This window comes from Anastrepha obliqua, chromosome 5 (genome assembly GCF_027943255.1).
Source record: "Anastrepha obliqua isolate idAnaObli1 chromosome 5, idAnaObli1_1.0, whole genome shotgun sequence".
In the NCBI taxonomy this organism is placed as follows: Eukaryota; Metazoa; Arthropoda; class Insecta; order Diptera; family Tephritidae; genus Anastrepha; species Anastrepha obliqua.
In genome coordinates this window covers 16,905,380-16,924,796 of record NC_072896.1, presented here as the reverse complement: position 1 = coordinate 16,924,796, position 19,417 = coordinate 16,905,380, and the positions used below count along the sequence as shown (strand labels likewise).

At 37.0% G+C, this 19,417-nt stretch overlaps 1 protein-coding gene across 1 annotated transcript in view; it reads right to left on the bottom strand.

The window, feature by feature from the left end:
- Positions 1–19,417, bottom strand: part of LOC129247498 (gamma-aminobutyric acid type B receptor subunit 1) — a 266,329-nt gene that overhangs the window by 101,552 nt on the left and 145,360 nt on the right. The window lies entirely within an intron of this gene.

The following is a 19,417-nucleotide window of genomic DNA, read 5'->3' as shown; positions in this document are numbered from 1 at the left end:
TCCGGGTGTTATTTATTTGTGTATAATTTATACAACATACACTTCAAGCTTAAGAACTATATGAATATTAAATAATTATTATACAAAAAATATATTTCAATTTTAATACGACTGAGTGACTCTTTGTGCTCGATATTTGTACCAGTTGTTTTCAGAATATCCGTCTTTGTTTGGATTTGTATGGAAATATGAGGAATAGGTAGTTCCGAAATAAGTTCTATGAACGCTGTCAGACTGGTTCTCAAAGCTGCTGTTAGGTTAATGCATTTCGGACTCTGAAGGTTACTGAATCACTTACATGATTGCTGACTGCTGAGTGATCTTCTCTGCACAGAGTTATACAATATTTTTACAGCTTTCTTCCCTTTGTCTACACAAGTGGTTTCCAAGAGTAATTTTTGTTCTAACACATTACAGAGAAATTAAACTTTTTTTGATACCCAATATTAGTTGCAGTTACGGTTGTGTTAACCGTTTTAGGGTGCCATATATCATGCCCTGTTTTGTCAACATCAGTAGCCAAGATGTCTAAATCTTAGCCCAGCTTAAGTAGGCCAGCTAAGAAGAAGGAGCTGAGATGATTGCATCTCATTCTCCATACAGCTGACGCAAAAAGGACTCACAGTAGTCTCACGGCATGCATCCCTCGCTGCTTTATTAACCTTAAAAGATCGTCAAGTGACTCTGATCTACATATAATCAGAAGGATCTGGTAACCTTTTAAGTTTCTGTACTTTCCCAGCGCTGAATTGACGTGAAGCTCACTATTTTAGGAGCAGTAATCAAGGGGATCCCAACCAGATCATCCCCCTCATAATTTCCTATAATGCTACTGTGACCAGGTACCCAGATGAGACTTATATAAAATAATGCGGTTGCGATCAAAAGTGAACTCAGATATCGCTGACCATCGACACCATCATCGAGCCCAATTCTGTAATTGCGACTTGGCTATAGGAGTGGATATTTACTTCCGTGATAGTTATTACACAAGTGAAAAACCAATTAGCTGCTTCTTCGGTTGCGGATACCTCTACTTGGAACCCACTGACGTAGTTCAGTAGCCTAAACTTGAGTCTGATGTGTAACTCCTCGCAGAATACTCCAACACCAAACCTTTTATTAGGTTCGCTGTCTCGAAATGCCAAACCCCCTGCACTCTTCACTGGATGGAATGTGAGTGAAGAATGCCCCACTTGGACTAAGTGAGGATGAACATGGATCAGTTGTCAGGTGGGTGGACTCAAAGTATTTACTGCTCAAAGGAATTTACTAAAGCGAATCGCTCGATTTTAGTAAGAACATCATTACCAAAAACCAAGTTTGTTTGGATGACTAAGCAGGAATGACCAGCTGCTCTTATAAGCTGTATAAAAAATTCATGGCAGCATCTTTTAGCATTGTCTCCTTTACTTATTTAGCTCGAATTAGGGAGGCATAGCAAATTGAAAATTTCACTTATTTCGAAGTTTTCTTTCAGCAAACCAGCGACATGTTTCTAAATAATGGAGATCGTTCTGTACCTTGTGGATCACCACTTTTTGTGACAACTAAATTTTCTCGATTTGCTGGTTGGTTGGTTGGTTTCAGTAGTGATTCCTCAATAATCAAACTAGCGCTTCCGTACCATTTTGTTGCCATTTGTAAAAGGTTCTATTTTTATCTTCCTGACACTGAGCGTATTCTACGTTCTTTATATTGCGACATCAGCTATAACCGAGTAAGCTTTGCTTTCCAAAAATATTGCAAATAAATATCTAACTTTTCTAAAAATAGCAATTCCAACAATTTAAGCTATTATTCGCAAAAGTAAATAATTATTTCAGTGGAATGTTAAAAATACGTTGTGACTTTGTTAAGTGCACATAAATCAAAAATGCACGCAAATTCGCCTAAAAGCATGCAATAAATTTGTTCTCTATCTACGATATGTACGCGTAAATATGCTTGCGGGTACTTTTATTTGTGTGTGTATGTGTGTGCGTGCACACATTAAGTAAATTGACGCGAATGCGCGCAATAGCAACAGTTGCTCACCACACTTCATGCATTCATTTCTCTTTTTAGAACTCATTTTATTTTTGCACTTGCTCGTAATGTAACACTTTTTATTGTAGGTGCGAAAATGCATTGCAGCCATTATTTTGTTGGTTAAATTTCTTTTATTTGAATATTTAACTTTTTCTTCTTACTTTCGTGTGCCATTTCCCATGAGCATCTCATAAAAGCGTAATACCGTAAGTGAATGAGGGGAGAAAAACTGCAAAAACCACTTTTCCATTTAATGTTTACCCTGTTCATATAAAATTAATGACCAATTTTTTTGTACTACTTGCAGCTGCTGCTGCTGTTGCTGTTGCAACAAGAGTTGACACTTTTCTTGTTGTTTTTGTTGTTCTAGTCGTAGTTGAATTATGTTCTTGCAATGGGAATGCTAGCACACAGAGGCATATTTACTCATACTCATACTACCACAACCGTCTGGGCGTGGAGGAATGCATTAAAAATTCCCAGTAAGTCAAACAGCCTGTGTAATGGTTAAAAGTGCATAGTTGGCTAAGAATATCGTAGAAGGAAGCAATTGTTGGAGCGAGTTGTGCTTATTATTGCTTTAAGTAAGTAGGTAAGTGAGCGGTTCCATGCCAAGTGACCCAAATATTGTGGACGGGAAGAATTGACGACAATATTCTTCTAAACATTATTTTATTTGTGGGCTTGGTTATAATAAAAAGTGTATAGGAAATTTCTTTTCTAAATATTAAATAATTTGCTTTAAATTACACTTCTTTTGAAAAACTAATGTTACATTACAAAAAAAGAAAAAAATATATATTTTTAAAGAAACACATTTTTCCAAAATAAGAAATATGTATAAAAAATACATTGTTCTGAAAGAAAGAAATTTTTTTGAAAAAAAATTACATTAAAAAAAAATACATTGTTTTGAGAGAAAAGCAGTTTTTTGTAACAAAAAAAAATTCATGAAAAAAATACATTGTTATGAAAGAAATACATTTTTTTGAAAAAAATAAGTTTTTTTCAAAAAAAAAAAGAAATTTTATTGAAAAAAAATACACTAAAAAAATACATTGTTTTGAAAGTAATAATTAAAAAAAAAAAAAAATTACATTAAAAAAAAATACATTGTTTTGAAAGAAATAAAATTTTTCTGAAATAAAAAATAGAAAGAAATATTTTTTTGAAAAAAAACACACTAAAAAAGTACATTGCTTTAAAAGAAATAAAATTTTTTGAAAACAAAAATTACATTAAAAAAAATATTTGAAAGAAAAACAGTTTTTTGCAAAAAAAAATCATTCAAAAATATATTTTTTTGAAAGAAATACATTTATTTTTAAAACAAATACAGTTTTCTGAAATAAGAAATATTTATAAAAAAAAATTTTATTTTGAAAGAAATACATTTTTTTAAAGCGAAATATTAAAAAAATATCTTGCTTAGAAACATTTTTTGAAAAAAGTGATACATTTGAAAAAAATACGTTTTTTGATCATTTCCAACGTGACTACCATCAGGTATCACCCTGGTTTGAGATCCCGGGAGAAAACATTTGATAATTCAATATTAAAAATTGTAGTATAGAGCTGTGAAATTGACACTTTCATGCATTTTGTTCTAAATTTTTAGGTTGAAATATTAAACAAAAAATTATTTTTTTATTTTCAATGACAAATGACATAACAGAAATGATTTTCTAAAATGTTTGACAAAAAACTGTATTTTTTTTTTCAAAATCAAAACAAAATTTCAAAAAAATATTTAACAAAAAAAATTTTTTTTTAATAATAAAAAAATAATAAAATTTTTTAATAATAAAACAAAAAAATTTTTGATTAAATTATTAAAAAACAAAATTTATTAAATTATAGAAAAATTTTTTTTTTTATTCTTAAAAAATTTTATTATTTTTTATTATTAAAAAAAAATTTATTTTTTATTTCTAAAATGACAAAAAAGAAATGATTTTCAAAAATGTTTAACAAACAACTGTAATTTTTCTCTTTTATATCAAAACAAAATTTCAAAAAAAAAATTACGAAAAAAATTTTTTTTTTTTATAATAAAAAAATAATAAAAAATAAATGTTTTTAATAATAAAAAAAATTTTTTTTTTTAATTATATTGCATAATATATTATTATATTTTAAATTATTAAAAAATTTTATTATTTTAATATTTTTTTATTATTAAAGAAAAAACTTTTTTCGTAATTTTTTTTTTGTTAATAATTTAATAAAAAAAATTTTTTGTTATCAAAAAATTTATTTTTTTTTTAATAATTTAAAAAAATTTGGTTTATGTTTTTAAAAAATTTAATTGTTTTTTTAATAATTTAATAAATTTTTTTTTTACTATTAAACAAGTTTTTATCTTATTATTTTTTTATCATTAATCATTCTTTTGTTTAATTTTTTTTAAATTTTGTTTTAATTTTTGAAAAAGAAATTACAGCTTTTTGTCCATCGTTTTTGGAAATAATTTTTTTTGTAATATTAGAAATAAGAAACACCCTTTCGCTTTGTTTTCCGACATAATACGAGGGCAGATTCCTCAAAATTTTTGGAAGGAGGCGCAAAATTAATCACCCTTTCGGAAAATTCACAATTTTTGCAAATGGCGTCATATACCAATCATATTTGACACTTGTCCGCTTCTACTAATATGCGAGTATATCAGTGATGGTTCTCTATGGTGCAGGAAATTTTGACTTTTGATTTTCCTAGCCATTATTTAGTTGTATGCGAAGAGATGTGGGTGTAACACATGCGCTGAGAAGTCCGGGCCTAACACATAGATGACACTAGTTTTATTGTATTCACCTCTTTTTTAGATAGTATTAATCTTAAGAAGACAGTTGTTAAAATTTCATTACATTCTATTCATTAGTTCGTAAGTTATTGGGCTAAGAGTGACGCTACATCTGTTATTTTTAAAGCAATGAATCAAAAAGAATTTCGTGTTTTATTTTTGCACTGCTTCTTGATGGAAAAAATATCGTTTCAAGCGAAGCAATGGCTTGAAAAGTGTTATAGAGACTACGCTCCATTAGAAACAACAATAAAACAATGGTTTGCTTACTTCAAAGATGGACGTAGAAACACCGATGATGCACTCCGCGGTGGATGAGTGGCAGTCCAAATGAGGCGGTAACACCAGAAAACATTAACAAAGATCCACACAATTTTTTTGAATGTTCAAAAAGTGAGATTGCGTGTATTAGCTGACATCGTAAAGATATCAAAAGAACGTCTTGGCTTTTTATTCTATGAGTATTTGACTATGAGAAAGCTCTGTTCAAAGTGGGTGCCGCGTTAACTCACTGTTGACCAAAAGCAAGTGAATCACAAGTCAATCAGAAAATGCCAAAACTAAAATACATTCGGCATCTTCAAATTGGTCTACATCCACAGTATTCGCCCGATTTGGCTCCCAGCGACTACTGGCTGTTCGCAGATCTAAAAAAATGCTCGCCGGTAAGAAACTTCGCTCGAATAAAGAGGTGATCGCTGAAATTGAGTCGTATTTTGAGGCAAAAGATAAATCGCTCGACAAAAGTGCTATTAAATTTGTTAGAGCGGCGCTGGAGTGATTGCGTTGTTCTTGATGGAAAGTGCGTTGATGGACAAGGCTAATGTTGTGCAAAAGAAAGTGTTTTCTTAGGCCCGTGACTTTTCAGCCCATGTGTTATTAGAATGATATACCATAGGTGAGTCTCAGTTCTGGTCGTTAGTGCAGCGAACTGTGTGAGAACTCAACCTTTTTATCGTTTTGCATGAGACTCAATTTCGCTAGTTTCATAGACAGTAGGAACCCTTAGAGTTTGTTTTAATTTCTTTTTAAGAACAGTTCTGTAGAAAGAGTAATAGTTTTTGCGTTCCAACAGCCAAACATAGGTAAATTTGCCTTCACAAATGTTTTAAAATCGCTTCGGTTTTTAGCCTTTGCCTTGACTTGAGATCACGCCATAGTTAGCCCGGTGGTGCTGATTCCATCATTAAAGCTATGTCTTCATGAGCCTAGGGGTCGTCTACTCCGGCGTGATCTACTTGAATTCCAATCGAGAAACATTTCAGGGATTTCAGAATCAGGTTTCCGTAGTGTATGGCCTATCTATCTCCAATTTCGTTTATGGATTTCCAGATGAATCAGTTGTTGTTTACTGCGACTAAGCAATCGTTAGTTTGAAATCCAAGTATCTGGAGTAACACCACGGAGTATGATTCTGAGGCATCGATTGACAAACGGTTCAAGTGTTCTGGTGCTTTGTACTGGCATGTGCCGTGTTTTGCTTTCTCAAAGCAGAGCCGAAATCTTGTGTGAATAGCAAATACGAAGCTTGGCCTGCTCTGAAATATGAAATTTTTTCAGCCAGTCAAAAGTGCTCTTTGCTTTTCTTATTCTGCTCTCCAAACCTTTGTTGGCGCCACCGTCTTATGATGTGGCTACTTAGAAAACTCATTCACTTTTAAACCACTTGCTCAGATATAGTGATACTTGTATGCTGCTGAGCATTTACGTTCAGGGATTTCGTTTTGGAAACCTTAATTTTAAATTTCAGATCTATGAACTACATAAATATTGAGATTCCTTCTTCAAAAGAAACGACCAGCTAGGAATCTTTAAATTTGCCTAGCGACTTCTATTCCATATTTAAATTTGAATGCTGTATTTGAGGTTTCCATTCAGATAGAAATATAGATAAAAATCCTTTTTGAATAGGTTAAGCGCAAATGCAGGCAAACCAGGAACGGAATGCCTTTTGTTTTATGCATTGGAACAAATACTAAATTTGTCTTTGAAGATAGGTAAAGCCTGGTAAAGGTTTAATTACTTTAAAGGTAGGCTGATAAAGATCAGGGAAAGTTTTCCTACTGCATAGCTTTTGAAAAGTTAGGTGAAAAAATATTTGGTCAGCATTTTTCAACAACTTAAATGATTTTATTGTCGTCAAAGCACCTATCCTTATCTTTTCGTTTCGCCCTATACTATCTCAGATTTGAATAATGACGAATATTACGGATTATTCTAGGAATAGTTTTGTCTATTTTATGGACGTTTTGACATACCTTGAGGCAATTTATGTTGCACCACAAGTAAATTTATAAAAAATTGTGCTTTTTAAAATTTTTTTAAAGTTTATAGACAGTTTTCGCACCAACGTCCCCCTTAGCTATTCAAACGCGTCCCCTTTGAGCGCTACTTCATATTCAAGGTAGTCCAAAACTTTTCAACAATTTTTACGCATTCTCGCTTTCGGAGCACCAACAGCTTAAACAACCCAACCAGCAATATCACTAACCACTAGCGACAGCAGCCAACCAGCGGTAGTTAGAGTGACTGGCAGTGGTAGCGACCATCCAGGCATGCCAGCATTGTTACTATGGCGCCGTCCTGCTATGCCACTGCGAATTGGTAGGCTTCGCCCCTTTGGTGCTCTAATAAAATGGTGAAATAATCAGAGGAGGAAGAAAAGTTCGTAATTTGCCAAACAACAATCAGGTCCTGCAGGAATGTGTCCGTCGTAGGATGTACACAAGTCCGTTGCCATGCTTGGCAGCGGCGAAGTGTAGATAGCATTTGTTGTTTTTATTGCAGCACATAGCGGGTTAGTACTGCAGCGGCTGTACTGCTGCATGGTGTGCAATTCACGGAGGCGCAAAAAATGTTCTCACTTGTGTATTTACGCATTGTTGGCTGCTCGCTGCTGGTTGCTGGCGGTTGCTGGTGGTGTTCCTTGGTGGTTAGAAACGGCAGGATACCCACCAAAGCGCAAGTGCATACATTATCGTCATATGGATGTCCATATGTAAGTGTGTGCGCGTTTGTTGCATGGCGAAATCATTTTTTTTCTTAATAGCTGCAGTAACTTTTTGCTTAAAGAGCGGCAAGGACTTGACTGAGTTTGCTGTGGCGCCTCTGCAATGTCATTTACTCATGTTGCGGCTGATGCATGATACCCGCTCTGCTGTGATAGGGCTGCCGTAGTAGTTTTTTTTGCTCAACTGCAGTGGTTGCCTGTGAAAAGTTTATTTAAATAAGAAAAAGCTGTGAGACTGTAGCCATTAGTTGAATATTACACCCAGCATACTCGTATTTATTTGCTTCAAATTATTTTAGGTAATTTATTCATGCCACTGGTACAAATGCAGAAGAAGACTTCACTCCGTGTTGCAGAGGCTCTTGCAACATATTGCATAAGAGGTACATTACATACGAGGCGTCACATAGAGTTTCGACTGTGTGAAGTTAGGTGGAAAAAGCCAAAATAAATCGAAAATCATTTTGATTTTCCTGTAATAGCGAATATTCGTTAGAAAACTAAAGAAAAAGGTTTTGACTTATTTTGAAATATACATTTAATTATTGGCAAGAGTGAAGTAAAAACGATTTCATATTGTTTTCCGACTTACGCTCCACACTATAAGATATACAAGGGTTATACAGGATAGATATGGTCGTTGAGGACATGCGTATGTATATGGGGCCCCTTAAGATCTCTGGTGCGTTATGCGCAGAAGACAGTTTATGTCAGAGCTAACACGAGAACAGCGAGTTATCCCATCAAATTGCCTTCTAAACAAAATTACTGCGGCTGCCGTAGCTAAATGGGATGATGCGTGAACACCATTCGGGGTACATAGTTTTTAATCTCAATCTCTCAAACACCAATTCGGCAAGTTTTTTTTTCATTCCCATGGCAGCGGGTTTTACGTTACTGGAATCACTCGGGTTTTCCCCGACGAAGGGCTACCACTTCAGTAAACTAGCCCTGTCTAGTACACCGTATCTCACAAGTGTTTTCTAATAGCAGTCACCCCTCAGCAGGTAAAGGCTCCGAGTGTATTTCTGCCATGAGAAAGCTCCTCATAAAAAATACCTGTTTTCCGGAGTCGGCTAAAAATATGAAGAGGAGCTCGGCCAAGCACCCAAAAAGGGTATGCAAAAGTAAACACCTCGGTACACCTGAGATGTTATGGTCTTTTTGTGATGACAAAAATGCTGAGCAATACCAAAAGACCACCCGCTTAAATGACAGATGGCTATGGGTCAATCCCGTAGAGGTTCCTGTTGTCATGCTTACGAAGTTTTCAGCCCCTGTTATGGTTTTATATATTGTGAGCAACCAAGGACATGTCATGCCACCAACAGCTCTCTTTTTAACACAAGGAATTCGAATGTTCTAGAGCCAGTGGTGAAACCTGGGATTGATAGTGTACTCTGCTTCTTTACACAATGCGATGGCTACACAAAATTGGATGGCTGAAAATTTCAATGAACCCAAATTTCTGGCCGAAATTATGATCTCCGATCTCCCCAGATCTTAACTTCCTGGTTTACTACTACGTACCCCACAACACCATTTCTGCTCTGAAAACTGCACCGCACATGGCGAAAACTACCGTTATGGTCAATATGAATAAGGAGCACTTGATTCGGGCATGCAATCATTTCCGGACCCGGATTGACGAGGTTATTACAGCTAATGGAAAGCTTAGTTGATTATTATATAGACAAATAAAAAGTAAAGTTTTAGTAGGCTGTTGGTGCGACTCATATTCCATTCTGGCCATGTCTATACCGGACCTATAGCGAACGGGCCGGTCTTTCTCGAGTGTTTTCCTGTAATTGGTTCATCCATTTTTGGACTCACGAGTGTAGCAGAAGGGAATGTCCGCCTACTCATAGTTCCAGGTACGTAGGTAAGGCTGGATATTACGGAGGGCGTCAGATATCCAAAAGCTCCGTTTGCGACTTAATTAGTTTTGAACAGGGCTGACAGATCTTCGGCGCGGGTCGCACTACACCTCGATCAACCCCTTTAATTCCGACCATGTTAAAATACTTGACTAATGATGTACTATTGAAGAGTAACAAACACCAATCAAAGAAAAATTAACTTAGCAGGAGATACGCCAAAGCCGAGAGGCTAGCCGGATCTTTATAAGAAGAGAATCAGTACATGTGTTTGTCGGGACCGGGAGGATATGGTGCACTGGGAAATGCTCCAAAAGAATGCCGCGCTCAACAAGAAGCTCTTCATTGCCCAGGTACCCCGCGTGAATGAGGATACTCGACTGAAAATACTTGATCAAACCATACTCCTTCACAACAACGGCAGGCCCCATGTTGTACAAGCCGCCAAAGCCGCATTTGAAGAGATCGAATGGGAGATCCTTCAACATTCACCGTACTCTCCGGACCCTGCACCAACCAATTACCATCTTTTTCACTCCCCGTAAAGCCACATGAAGGGCGTTACATTCGATAACAAAGAGATCCTTTAAAACTGGCCTAACAACTTCTTTGACACCGTCAACAAATTGATCGAGAGATGGGAAGAGGTTGTAAACAGCAAAGGGCGAATATGTAATTGATTAAATTATTGATATAATTATTGCTTTTTTTAATAAAAGTCTTCGGTAAAAACGCTTTGTTCGGTAAAAATGCTAGATTTTCAGAAATGCTTCGAGAGTTGACTTAAACGCTGGCTTAAGTCCATTGCACTTGATGGGGAGTACTTTGAAGACGATAATAATATTTTTGAGGAATAAACTTGCACTTTAATTTGCTGAATACATTCCAGGAACTTTTATATCAAGGTGGTTCGTTAATTATTTCTTTGTCAAAAAGAAGAAAAAACCGAAAATTTTTTGACTTTCTTCGACCTTTCTCAGTTGAATTACTTTTGCATGCCAACTAAGCTGTCTCACACAAACAAAAATTTGACTATACACACTTTTTATACAAAAAAAAAAAAAAAAACAAAAAAAAAAAACAAATCCAAAAACCAAATAACTTGCAAAGGCATCTCATGACACTCAGCAGATAAATACCGTAAAAACTTTTTCGGAAAACCACAAAAGTCGAGACTTTGCGCTGTCAAACTTTTCGCAACAACTGATTGCTAGGCGCTATCTCTAACTGTATGTAACAATAAATCAACAGAATGCACACATATACACTCACGCATACATACATACAAAACTCAAGAAAGTAAAACACTCAATAAAGTTTGCATTCCACCACAAACAAAGTTGTCTGAAAGTTAAAAGACACAGTCGTATCAGCCAACAAATTCTAAATGTTTCGTGTAAAAGGTGGGCAGCCAAATTGGAATGCCATCAGGTATTTACCTATCCCAATACATACAATACTTATGTGTGTGTGTATGTGGCTGGCGCAAAGGTTAGGGGGAAGAGATAAATCAGAACTAAAATTACTGAATTTGGACGTAATTGGCGCGCTCTGCTGGGTGGCAGACTTCGTAAATTTGTAGGTGTCCATTTTACTGTGAAATGGAAAAAAGTTTAAAAAGAGCAAATCTTATAAGCCAATATATGAAGCTTGTCAGATTTGTATTTTGTTTTATTTTCTTTTTTAATTTCATGAATTTGACGCTCTAGTTACTTTTAGCTGCATTAGCCCTATACTTTTTTCTAATAGGAAGAGGCTCATTTTTGTTTTTCTATTACTTTGTATTGTTGTTGCTTAGGCATGTGCCCATATTGAGATCTCTATAAATGCCCTGATTAGATAAATGTCATAGAGCTTTTGATATAAAAGTAGATTTAACTTAGATGTGAATTTGAAATTTTTGTGACACAATTGAAGCGAAGGAGAGTTAGAAAAAAAAAATGCTGAGCGTTCGTTATTTGGAGAAAATGCGCAACATCCTTCAGGGAGAAAAATTATGAAAAATCAACGAAAATTTTGAGCGACTTCTAACTTGTATTTTACTATATTAAGATTTAATGGGCACAAAACTCCGTACTCAGTTTCATTTAATTCTGAAAATTTAAAAATTTTGAAACTTTGATGGGAATTTAACAAATGTTTATAAATTGTGTATTGAAGTTTGAAGTCTGGATTGTTATGGTATTTATTAAGGAATAAACTCTATTTGATATTTTGTATAAAAAACCACTTCAGTGGCGTCCGACATTCCATTAATCCACCTTGAGCTAGGTGGAGCTTATATCGTTCTGATCCAGGAGAAGCGCCTGAGGAGTAGTGCCATCTCTGGTAGCAAACTGGTGTCACATAGAAGCTGAACAGGTAAGCCAGATTTCTCTATGGTCATCAGAAAGGAACCTAATGCATTAATTTGGCCTAATTGGAACAATCAAGACGTTGAGACTGTGAGCTTGGAAGGCCCTGAAACAAAGCTACGTTTGATTTCGGCCTATTTGGCGCATGAGGACGAGGTAAGCTACCTCACACCTCGGAAAAGCCTTGGCTGAACCGATATGCAGGAAAATCGGCACTAATTACGCATCCCATCCCTGGTGGGGAAGTTCTCACATCATTGTTAGCTAACTTGCTTATTTGCAATAGTGGGAAGGACCCCATGCCCGTCCTGACGTATGGCTAGAAGCATGGATGATGACAAGATCAGATGAAGCGACGCTTTAAGTGTTTAAGAGAAAGATTCAGCGCAAGATTTTTGGACCTTTACTCGTTGGCAACGGTGAATATCGTAGGTGATGGAACGATGAGCTGCATGAGCTTTACGATGACACAGACATAGCCCACCGAATAAAGATCCAGAGGCTATGTTGGCTGGGTCATGTCGTCCGAATGGATACAAACGCTACGGCTCTGAAAGTATTCGATGCGGTACCAGCTGGTGGTAGTAGAGGAAGAGGAAGGTCTCCTTTGCGTTGGAAAGATCAGGTAGAGAAGGACTTGGTTTCACTTGGTGTGTCCAATTGGCGCCGGTTAGCACGAGAATGAAACGACTGGCGCGCTTGTTAAACTCGGCCAGAATCGCGTAGCGGTTATCGCGCCAATTAAGAAGAGGAAGAATGACCCCACTTTTATTACTGCAGCCCGATAAAAGGTGTTTAACCTCACTCTGGTTTCTTCCTCATTACTATATTGAATTTCCAACTGCACGATACTTAATGCTCCCTCCTTTTCGAATCATAGATGTATTCAATTTTTTTTCACTGAAGCCGATCTAAAAGGAACCTTCTATAGGAACCTGAAGAGAACGGACTGGGATACACATTGCATATATCTGTTGAACCTACTCGCCAAAGTACCAAGAGCAAATGATGATCTCTCGGAGGCAGCGATCGACGAGCTGAGGGAGATTGTCACTTCAGCTTGGAATAGTGCTCTTGTCCACTTTGAACCCAAGAAAGAAAACAGCCTTGGAGGACGGCTGAGCTATCTGAGCTTGGTTCTTTGTGCCGACATCATTTGATAGGACTAAAATAATTAAGTCTCCCTCAGGATGAGAACTGTATTAAGTAAGGTTTGGAATATGAAGGTTTGAAATAAAGAAAGAATTCATGCAGAAGCTTCTGTGAAAGCGTGAGGGCTGACATGAGTCTTAGAGGCTTAGCCGAGTACTTTCGAGGAGTGCCGCTCCTTGGGTTTGAGAGTTGAATCGGGATGTTGGACGATGAGCAGCGAAGACTCACTAAAGTTACTTCTCGACGCACATTTTCCGACAAATTCAATATCTAGTAATACCAGCCTGGCAAGTACACCAACCTTTTTTCGCAACTATGGCTGTTTGCTGGATAAACGCTGCCTGACTTGGGTCATTGGCTCCTTCGGGATCTTCAAGTCGCCTGGTCCCGATGGCATCATATCTGACCAACTGCAGAGATCTGCAGGATTATCATGCCGTAGGTTGATCCCTATGTCTGCGAGCTACATAGCTAGGGCACCAAGATTATGGCGGGGCATGAAAGTTGTCCTCATATCCAAGGCAGGCAGGAGCTCACATATCTCCGCTAAGAATTTCAGCCCAATCAGTCTTTCATCTATCTTGCTGAAACCCCTTGAGAGATTGAGGGACCTGCACATAAGAAGCGAAATTCCAGAATTGTTGCATACCCAACATGCTTATTTTGTCGAATTCACATTGAAATTTCCAACTTTTTAAACAGAATTGGTGTAACGAAATGTTGAGGAAATTAAGTTCAAGGGGTTCAAAATACGTCCATGACGTCATAATAGGTGATGAATCTTGGATATATGCATAAGAGCCGGAAACAAAACACAACTCGAAAGTAGGGTTGTTCCAAAACAAGCTTAAGTCAACAAGAGTTGTTCATGGAAGAATCCCCTCAAAGCAAATAGTCACGTGTTTTTTCGGAAAATGTGGTAATGTTGCAATTGAACCATTAAAGAAACTTAAAATAATCAATTCTGAGTGAGACATGGCCATTTGTTTGCCCGATGTTTGCGGTGAATTAAGAAAAACCAACCGCCGAAGTCGAGTCATCCTTCTTGAAATGGAAGCTCTCACATATCGCCTCACACAAGAGAGTGTTAGAGCACTCAAGGGATCGAACTAATCAGCACTGATTTGACACAAATTGATTGCTATTTCTTACCGAATGTCAAAAATAAAATGCGACTTAATATCTTTCAATGCCCAAAGAATTTGTTGAAGCCTTTAACCAGCTCGCTTTGGAGGTATCCACTACTGAGTAGGAAAAGAGCTTTGAAAATTTGTTCAAAAATTGAAGGACGAAAAGAAATTGGCAGAAAAACATCAAATAGTGGACAGGCCTTAAAACAACTGGATAACTAAGAGAGATAGCGTGAAACAGACATTACTATTCAATACTATTTTACAACTCTCGTATCTCAGTGGGAATAACCGAATACACCAATAGCTGCTGAAAGCTTATACTTCCTTTACCATAACATTTTTGCTTCTGTTATTTGACTGTTGGCAGAAAGAAACTCGATCCAATCATTTGCATACGCAATTACGCTGCCAACTACTGCATTCACAGTCCGAGATACCGCAACTTGAATAACACCAAGTTGTTCAGAAATACCATTAATTACTGCCAATTACTTGCCCATATTTGGGTCTCCCTATGCCTCCAATACCCCAGTCTAAAACTCTGACGACATCTATGCTTTCGTTCATATTTTTTTTGGTGCTTTAAGTACCTCTTTTGTTGTGGTTTCAATCGCTCACATTCATAAGACTTTTCCATTTAACCGCTAATAAATATTTGTAAGCCTTTGATTTCACTTCTCTTTCACGCGCGCCTCTTCTTGCGTTGGTTGGTAAACATTTCCATAGAGCCAAAAGTTGTATTTATCATTTCATTAGGTGCTTAATGGGCTGTGAGTATATAATTATGTCTATAAATGTAGTTACAATGTAAATCTTTGAGCGCTTCAAGTGTGCATTGCGTAGTTGTATTTGTGTTTGTTGAGATCGAAAGGAGTTAGACAGTTGAATGATAAAGTTATTGGCTGGTTAAACTAAAGCGAGTCGAAGCGTGAATGAGAAGAGCAGCTGAATAGTGGGAATTCAATGAATTTTTGGTTGGTCATCGAGTTGCTGGAACTTATTATTTGAATGCACTCACTTTACAACTGCACATTAGTGTGCATAGCTTTTAATACCAAACAAAAAAAAAAAAAAACAAAAAAAAAAAACGTAAAAAAAAAATCGATATAATATAGTTTTCCCAGCCGAATTATAAAACCAATTATTTTCTACGACTACAGCCAAAATATTTCTGAAAAATTTTATAAGTTTCGTGAGCTGGACCAATTTGAAAGCACAGGGTGCCCAGTGGCAGAATTAGGTTTTAAATTTAAATTTTCTCTCTAACGTCCAGGCGTATGAACGGGGAGGGAACCGCGTTAGCTGAGTTATTTGAGCGTAGTCTATAGTGAAGCTATCGCAGAGGGACGAGTGAACAACGTGCGTTCGCAATCGAGACGTATTGCAAGGCCAATGATTTGTCTACCACTACCCGCGGTAGATATTGTTCACGTTCCCATATTCGAAGTGAAGATTTGCTTCTTTCAGAGGTGTGAAGGTTCCGAGCAACAAGTTTAGTGGCAAAGAGGTGCCCCAAGTCAAGATTTGTTTGCTAAGGTTCAAGGCAACAAGCTCGGTGGAAAACACCCAACGGCTGGAGCTGACATTGATAATAAGTGATAACTAAGAAATATAAAACTCGCCGCAACAAGTTTGAACGAGGTTCCACGTCAGTCTGTGCACAAGAGAGCGGCTGCTCTGGGACTTCCGAAAACTATTATACATGAAATAAGGATCTTAGACTTCACTGATTCACTGCACTCAAATCGTGCAAGCACCTAAGCCTAACGATTACACTTTGCGTACAGACTTTTGCAGGACAATGTTGGAGGGATTTCGTGCGATAAACGCTAGGATTTGGCATGAGAAAGCCCATTCATCATCAAATAAGAAACATTTTAATAAATAAATTTACCGTTATTGCTCTCCTAAAGGACAGAACCTACTATTGAAACATCAATAGCCACTTCTCAGTTCCAAAGCGATGGTCAGATGTGCATTCTCATGTAGAGCAATGATTGGATCATATTTTAGGGAAAATCGTCGAGGGCGAGCGATTTCTTTGCACGGTGCCTCTTATCTGTGCACGCCGAACGATTATTTTCTGCCAATAATGAGAGAACATTCTTCCTTCAGTACACACATAGAGCTTCAGCAAGATGGCTTCACGCCGCACGAGGCCAGGTGGACCATTACAATACTACAAGATTTATTTTCTAACGAACTGATAATCCATTTAAGCGACATATCCTGGCTACTCCTGGTGTCCGATCCTACCCCTATGGACTCTTTTCTGTGTGAGTATCTGAAAAGTATGAAACTATAAAACTAACGTAGCGACCATCTCAGTACTAAAAGAAAATATATATGAGATGTTAATGGCAAGTCAACATCACTTCTCGAGCAAGTGGCATGTAATACAGAGGCCAGATTCCAAGAGTGTATACGACGTAGGTTGGTTCGGTTAGGTGGTAGCGGTTAGGTTAGGTGACCTATTGTGATCCCGCATGGGGAGCTTGTCTTTATCTCTTCTAAGACAACTGGGAACTTTTAAAAAAATAAGGAGATCCACAATGCTAAGATTTTCCAACTCATTCAAAAATTGACGACGTATCTGACGTTATGGTGGAAAATAGCTCTTCTTAACCGTTATTGCAAAAACTTTTATCATTAGTGATTTTTTATTAATTTAACTTTTAATTCCTAATTCTGCCACTTCCTAATTCATTCCGCTGGCACAATTGTTAACAATTTTGATGCAAATCCTCTGAGCTTAAACTCTTCTATCATCTGAGGTTAGGTTAAGTTAAAATAGTTACCCAAAAAAGAGCCACACTTGGACGAAGAAATCAAAGTCGCCCTTTATTAGACCATTGCAAAGGAAGTGAGTTGGAAGAAACCGACAGAAGGAGAGGCCTGCTGCAGGCCTATCAAGCAGGCGTAGTAAAGAAATGGGAGCCTGCGAGACCAGGAAAGCTAAGGAGAAGGTGCTGAGATGATTCCATCTCATACTCCGTAAAGTTAATAGAACTCGTAGTAATTCCAAGTTTCACATCATGCATACCTCGCGGTTAATGTCCTGTGAGGATACCAATAACATTCGAGAGCTGAGGTTTTGTCAACCACAGAAAACCTCTCGAATGCCTCTGATCCAAATGTAGCCAGAAGGCTTTCGCGACCTTACACGTTTATGTACTTGTCCAGCACTAGCTGAGTTGATGCGAATCCCATATTTCCAGAAGCGGGATCCCAATTCTCTTCTTGAGCAGAACACTACCTCGCAGGTCGCTTGTGTGGCCAGCTCATCCGTCTCTTTTTTTCCCGCAATGTTGTTGTAACCAGGTACCCAGATGAGCCGTATATCAAAGAAATCGGATGCGATCGAAAGGGAAGCCAAGCATTCCTTGGTTAATTTCGAGTCACCGTATTGAGTCGAGGGCTATAATTGCCGCCTAGCTATCAGAGTAAAAATTCACTTTCTTGATAGTTATTACGCAAGTGAGTAGCCAATCAGCGGCTTCTTTGATTGCGGCTACCTCTGCTTGGAACACACTGCAGTGCTTAAGTAATCTGAACTTGAGTCTGATGGGGAGCTTCTCGCAGAATACTCCTCCGCCAATCCTTCGAGCCATACGTGAACCGATTCACCAGGCCTTGTCTCTTTATGTTGCACACTGCCCACTTCTCACTTGATGGAATGCGAGTGAAGAATGTTTCGCTTGGACTAAGCGGGGCCGTAGGTTGATCCGTTGTTAAAGGCGATGTACTCAAAGTTTCTGAGAATACTATTATCTGAGGCGGTTTTTTTGTGAAAAAGAAATATTTTTAAAAACTAATAAAAAAGCTGACTTTTGGAGGTATTTTAAAATCGGTGCAGCTCACGTAAGTTTAGAATGTTTCCGAAATATTTTGGGCTGAGGTCTTATAGTATATTTTATTTTATAGCTCTGGTAGAAAAATGACATCTTTTTTTGGTGAGAGTCCCTAATCTGCATATACCTGGTTTGTGGGAAAAATCTCTACCTGCGTTCATACACTTTTGCAAAATCTTACTCACTCACTCACTCAGTCACTTGCTCTATTGCAGTATTTGTTCTTTACTACAAACTTATAGTTGGTTAAAATTTTATTAGAAATATTGCCACACATTCCCATTTACAAATTTCTGAACTTTCCTATGCATTTTAAGCATCCTTTGCCTTCAATGTACTCGATTGCCAAAAAGGCCACAAATTAATTCTAAAATATTCTTCTGGTTTCGAATTTAATTTATAGTTTATTCACTTTTCTTGCCAACAGTTTATAAAGTTAGCAATTGTGGATAAATACTTGCAGAAGCATACGAGTATCTGATAGCAAATACGACTGCATGCATTTGTAAATATAAATGCGAGCTTTGATGTGGCAAATTGCACAGTTTTGGTTCATTTGCAATTATCTGAAGAGCAAATACGAGAAGTTAAGAGCTTATGGCCTATTCATATTAATTTCTTTGTAGCTAAATGGAAGTTTGAATAAATGCATCTACACATATACATCTATACACACATATACATATATACACATCCCCACACACACATATATAGAAATGCAAGTACACACTTACGGACTCTTTCAAAGGACTACTGTAATTTTGGTAAATTTCTCTTCATTGCAATTATTTGTCCATTGCAAAGCCTTTCATTTGCAACTTTAGTGTCATTGCTTTGTGGAGACACTTTGCTGCTTGAGTAAATATACAGTATAGGTCAAAAGTTAAGCTCCGCCTTAGTGTGTGCATCTGGTGAATTTGCTATGAAATTGACTTCAGTGATTTTGTGTACACATTTCACTTATCTAAATATAGGGTCGCCAATTAATGATAGAAAGTAAATTTAAATAAAACTACAACGATAAGAGGTATCAAATTGATTCTGGCTATATTTTGAAGTTAGTACAACGATATGAATTAGTGAACGATATGAAGTGTTACTAACTTCACACTGCTTGTATCTGTAAAACAGCTCATGATATCAACGTCAAAATTGTTCTAATGACAGCTCAATATATTTTTTATAAGCCATTAAAAGCATTTGCGTGTC